At 30.4% G+C, this 6020-nt stretch overlaps 2 long non-coding RNA genes across 2 annotated transcripts in view; both read left to right on the top strand.

The window, feature by feature from the left end:
- Positions 1-718, top strand: part of LOC117180862 — a 1706-nt gene extending 988 nt beyond the window's left edge. Inside the window, exon 3 of the long non-coding RNA XR_004468062.1 lies at positions 680-718. This is a non-coding gene — a long non-coding RNA (uncharacterized LOC117180862). The remainder of the gene's footprint in view (positions 1-679) is intronic.
- Positions 719-1079: 361 nt separating this feature from the next.
- Positions 1080-6020, top strand: part of LOC117179869 — a 9254-nt gene continuing 4313 nt past the window's right edge. Inside the window, exons 1-2 of the long non-coding RNA XR_004467964.1 lie at positions 1080-1313; positions 1433-1869. This is a non-coding gene — a long non-coding RNA (uncharacterized LOC117179869). The remainder of the gene's footprint in view (positions 1314-1432; positions 1870-6020) is intronic.

Below are 6020 nucleotides of genomic sequence, written 5' to 3'. Positions count from 1 at the left end.
TATAACTCTGTTTCAAACTTGAATATAAATTTTAAGCCCTTAGTCATTTTTCACGTAAAAGCCTGCAAGTTTTAAACGAAAAGGATAAGTTTTTTGCTGGTTCAAAAGTGAACAATTTTATCAAGAACTTATCCTTTTCGTTTGAAACTTGCAGGCTTTTATAGAAAATTCACGAATGGTTTAAAATTTATATTTCCCTGCTTAAATTTCAACGGACATTTTTTTATATTGAAATTTAAATACTTCTTGTTCTAATTTTTATTTTCCCTTTCAAAGTTCATCTCTTTTTAGTAAAATTTTCATGTTTATTGGATTAGAATGCAATTTTAACTGAACAATAAGTTCTTAATGAAATTGTTCACTGTGAACCAGTAAATTGCATTTTAATCCAACAAATATGAAATTTTTACTAAAACGAGATGAATTTTGAAATGTAGCATAAAAATTAGAATAAAAAGTATATAAATTTCAATAAAGAAAAGATTTCACACGGAGAAAAATGTATCTGCTAAACTTACTGGACTTTCTTTGTTACGGATTTACGTGTTTGTTACAGTAGAAAAAGATAGAAAAAACGGAAGTTTTAAGTAAATTTTACTACCCTACATGTACTGTTTACTATAAAATTGTTGTAGGTGTTCTCTGTAATTGTGACTAGAACTATTGGTGATATTTACAGGCCGAAGGACGCGAACGGTGTGCAGGACGCGAGACCGCGAGAAGAAAAAAAGTTTTGTTTAGTAAAGTTTTTCGAATTTATCTTAGATAAAGACAGAGTGACCAGACGTCCTTCTTTGGAAGGACATATCCTTCTTTTTTGATGTTTGTCCTTCTGTCCTTCTTTTTTGTCTGATGTCCTTCTTTTTCAATATATTCGCGATATTTGTATTTTTTATTGCGCGGACCTAAATTTTATTCACAACTTCTACCAGCGAAGCCTTAGCTCGAGAGGAATAAAATTCGTCGCTTGACCAATGACAAATTTACTTAGATTAACCTCACTGTTCACTACGTTTGTGTTCGCGCAGCACTTGTCTCTAGGAAATGTGCTTGTTGAAACTGCGATGGGAGTCAGAGACCGTGTCGAAAGCTGAAAAACGAATAAACCTGTTTTTTTAACGTTCGTCGATGGAAAAAGAAATCCGTTAGATTTTTGACTGCGAAACGGCCCGGAGTCCTACTACTGATCGTATAAAAAGCCATAAGCTGCTATATATTCGGTTTGTGTTTCCCGTTCCCGTTCTTCACTTTACTATTCCAATGACTGCAAAGGGGAAAGTGTTCCTATGTCTCTGTCACTGTACAAATCTAACGTGAGTACTATTGCAAGGTTATGTTTAATTAAATTTTTTAAGTTTTATTTTGAGTTTTTTAGTCTCGTAAATAATAATCTGTCGCTGTGAGTTTCATTTTCTATATTTATTATTCACAGGTTATAATCACAGGATAATCACTTTTCATTTTCAAATAACGCGCCAAATTGGGCTAGGGGCGGAAAAGAATTAATGGTGGGAGGTGGTAAGGAGTGGGGTGTCCTGCTTTTCCTACCCAGTCATCTGGTCACCCTGGATAAAGATAAGTTGACAACATTTTATGCGTTTCCTAAAAATAAATCTCGTTTCTCGTGTGCATTTCAGTGTAAATATATCTTAACGGAAATCTAACCTCAAAAAGTCAGTCCAGGCGGCGTAATCCTCGCCTGCTTGCTTGCACGCGTTATTGAATCTCGATCAGTATATTTATATTTTCAAAGCACTTTTATAAGCCTTTAATGACTTACCTGGTCTTACAGATTCCAGGTGGATCAATTCGTATGAAACAAGCTAGAAGAATAAGGACTTTCTAGCTGCCTCGAAAAAACTTTTAAAAGTAAGTATGTATTTGCAATTACGTATCTTATCTTTGTTTCTGATACAGCGATATCCGGACATTTAATTTTCATTGCTTCGACACAGAAATACTTTTTCTCAACAAAAAAATGTTTTATTTATATTCAGCAGTTCTACATCTTGAGAGTTACTTTTTCTGTGTGTAAAAAATTAAAAATTTGATTCTTAATCGCTATCGAAAGCCTATTTTCAAAACCTGTGAAATTTCAGCCTGAAACTTATTAGACTATAGTCTCGGAGCCGGAAAACTTTTTTAGATAAAAAATTTTTCATCGGCATTCAGAAATTCAATACTTTAGGAGTAAGTTTTTTAAAAATTTAAATTGAAAATAGTATTTTTCACAATACGCAGTCCTAAGCAGCTCCAATTGCAGGTTAAAGTTACAGTGAGATTTTCAATTATTTTCGCATCTATTTCCTTGAACCTGGATTACTGTTTGCGATAAAGCCTTTTGGCCTTAATTGAGCAACACTTTAGCTCAAAAGGGTACATTTTAAATCCTCAACTGGTAATTTCGTTTTCACAGAATATTTTTTTTCATGACATTTTTTCGCTTATTAGTATTCAAATTTTGTTAGCTGACTACTCTAAAACTATATTTTTGATGGAAAACGTAATTTTTTACTGAAAATTCAAATGTTTTTGCAAATTCGTCTTTTTGGGTGGAAAATTCAACTGATTGGTTGAAAATTGATATTTCGGTTAAAAGTTGAATCATTTGTTTCACATTTTTTTTCTTTTCTTGATGGCAAAATGTTTCTTGGTTCAAAATTCAACTTTTTGCTTTATCTCTTTGGTGAAAGTTTGATCTCTTTGGGTAAAAATCTTCTCTTTTTTGATTAAAAATGCAAATTTTTGTTTGCAAATTTAGTCGTTTAATGAAAACTTGACAATTTTAATGAAAACTTATTCTTCTTGCTTGAAAATTCAATTTTTTTATTATAAACTATTCTTTTTGGATTAAAAATTCATCTGCTTTGTTAAAAAACTCAACTATTCGTTGAAAATTAATTTTTTTGTTTTGAAAATTCATCTTTTTTTAGGTTTGGTTAGGGATTCAACTATTTGGTTAAAAGTTAATCCTTTTTAGTGAAATTAAATCGTTTTTTACTTGTAATTGAAACTTTGTACCTTTTTTGTACTAATATAAATTTCATGTTTAATTCAGAATTTCTCATTTTTAGATGAAACTTCGACTACTTGCTTGAATGAATTGAGATGATTTCTTTTTTTTTGTCTTCAATTTACTTGGTTAAAAAATGATCTATTTTGTTAAAATTTGATTTTGTTTGAAGATTTATCATTTCAATTGAAAATTCAATTCTGTGGCTGATAATGCGTTTATGTAATTGAAAGTGGAATATTTTTACGCAAAATGTTATGAATTCAAAGTGTTTTAAAATGAATTATATATTAGTGATTCTATTATTTGTAATCAAAAAAATTTATTTTACTATTTCCGTTTAAAAAACTCCTTTTTTTCTCTGTTTTTAGAGTATCTAGGCATGTGAAACCTCCATAACTATATTTTTAATTTTCAACTTCAGTACTGGTTCTTTAAAATAATTGGTTAAAAAATAATGTTTTTTAAAAGAATTATCTCTTTCGTTATAAATGTAGCTTTCACTACAAATGTAGCTTTCTTGTTGAAAATTAATTTCTTTTTGGTTAAAAATGACTTTTTTTGACTAAAAATCTAAAAATTCCAGTTGATTTAGATCATTTTTAGTTAAAAATTCATCTTTCTAATTAATTTTTTTAACTAACAATTTAATTTTTGTTTGGAAAATATTCTTTTTTAGGTCAAAATTCAACTACTTGTTTGAAACTTAATATATCTTTTGAAATTTTGACTTTTTTGGTATAAAATTAATCTTCTTGGTTGGAAACTCATCTGTTCAGTTGAAAACTGAAATATTTGTTTAACAATTTATTTATTTTGTTGGAAATGTAATATCTTTACTGTATATGTTAGGGATTTAAGGCGTTTTAAATTTAGTTTAATATAGTAACAGAATTAATTTTATTAAAAATAATTTATTCCCCTATTTGTCTTTTGGTTTGTATATTAACCTGAAAACCCGAAACATATAAAGTTATTTTTTATTAAAAAAAGAAGTTAAAATCGAAACACTAAAGTGTTTCTAGGTTAAGTTGGTCATTTAGATATCTTGGTGAAAAATGAATTATACGATCTCAGTTGACCTAGCCAATTTGAAAGTATTCTGGTCTTAAATTATCACTATAGGTTCGTAGTGAACATGTTTCAAAATTTGGATCATGCTTTTTATTAAACACTTATCATAACGAATTACAGTTTCTTATCGTAAAAACTTGCAATATTTTTTCTCATTAATTATAACCTAACATCGAATCTTGATAGTAATAAAGCTGGTAAGGCACCGTTAAAAAAATATATAACGCGTTTAGGGTTGGCGGGGGATCGCCTCGAATGTTACGCTAATGTTAAAGTTGCATACGCTTACTATAGAAAAATCTTTTCGTAAGGAAAAGGAGAGGGGGTCAGAATTGTCGGAAAAAAGTTACGTATTTTTAACGGCCCCTAATAATTTAAAAATATATAAAGATGAATCATTCATTGCATTTTTTCAATTCAAAAAATTTGTTTGTCATTTATTTTTAACATTTTTGTGTGCTAATTTATCATTTCAGGATATATCACCGGGCAGAAATTCTAGATATATTTTGTTTCCCATATTTATAAGAAAATAACTAAAAATTTAAAACTTTGTTAAAAACTACTTTGATATAAGTACTTTATCCTAGTATTATTAAGGATTCAATCAAGCAATGGAAATGGGTAAAACAATGTCACAACTTTTTCGCACCGACTTCATACCTTATGACATTTAATTTCATAAGTGACCCGTTATCAAAGTAAAATGTTATAAATTAATTAATTTGTAGTAAACCGCATCGATGAAGAAGCTTTCAAACTTCTAATAAAAGATCAGATTAAAGATTTGATTGTGCCCATGGGTGATCGGAGTAAATTTGAACACAAATATAAAAATTATATAAAAGAACTGACTCAAGCTACGGACGTGAATTTTGTGGAATTAGAGGATACGCTGAATGGGAATATTGGCAATTCTAGTCAAAATGCTAACAATGAAGTTAATTTAATCACCATTCCTGCAAGCCCAAGCACTTTTCACGTCTGTAACACGTCTACTGGTAACAAAATTCATAAAATTGGTTAAATTTTTTAATTTAAATATCATTAAATTATATTTGTTTCAAAAAATATTGTTCTTTTATATCGAATTTTATACTTATAGCTTCATATCTTAATATTAATATATTTTTGTAGTTGCCGTTTAACTTTTATTTGAGCAAAATATTGTTGAAGTTATTTTGAACTCATCATTCAGAAGCAGAGAAGTATTAGCAACATATTAATACAATCAAGCACTTGATTACCAAAAGTTGTCGTCTATCTTGATCGAACATGCTTTCGAATCAGATCCAGTTACAAGGTATCCCACATCTGTCATTTATGTTTTCCCATTATTAATTCAAAGTTAATGCAAAATGGATTTTCGAATTTACGTATTTTGTAGAATCGATAGTTTAACTTGGAAAACGTGGGCCAGATACTTTAAAATTTTAATGTAGTATTAAGTCATTTGAGTGGAAGCTTTTAATGTGTCCCCTAAGGGTTTACATTTTTCTTACACCTTCTCTATTCCTTTACACACCCTCCACACACTTACTTGGTGGTGGAAGGGGGACCTACAGTTTAAGGTGGCTTCCAAACCACCAAGAGCAACAGCCTTAAGTACTTAGAGAAAACCTTTTTCTCTAGAGGTACCGGTTCCACGACTCTCCGGAGATGAACAACTCCCTTGCTAGGCTAGTGTTCACCGCATGGGCCACCGAGACTCTTCCAGAGTGCGAGGCGGGAATCGAACCCGCAAGCCGAAGGAGTGGGTCCAAAGCCTACGCTTTAGCCCCCACGACCATCGTCCGACTTCTGTGTAGTATTAAGTCTAATGTAACGATTCTATTGGTCCTATTAGATTTATCCGAAGATAGTGAAAGCCAGGAAATTATAGACACAATGATGGTCTTCTTAAAAAATAAGATGGAACCTTTCTCTGATTTGG

The sequence above is a fragment of the Belonocnema kinseyi genome, chromosome 9, assembly GCF_010883055.1.
Source record: "Belonocnema kinseyi isolate 2016_QV_RU_SX_M_011 chromosome 9, B_treatae_v1, whole genome shotgun sequence".
In the NCBI taxonomy this organism is placed as follows: domain Eukaryota; kingdom Metazoa; phylum Arthropoda; class Insecta; order Hymenoptera; family Cynipidae; genus Belonocnema; species Belonocnema kinseyi.
This window is presented reverse-complemented; position numbering and strand designations above follow the sequence as displayed.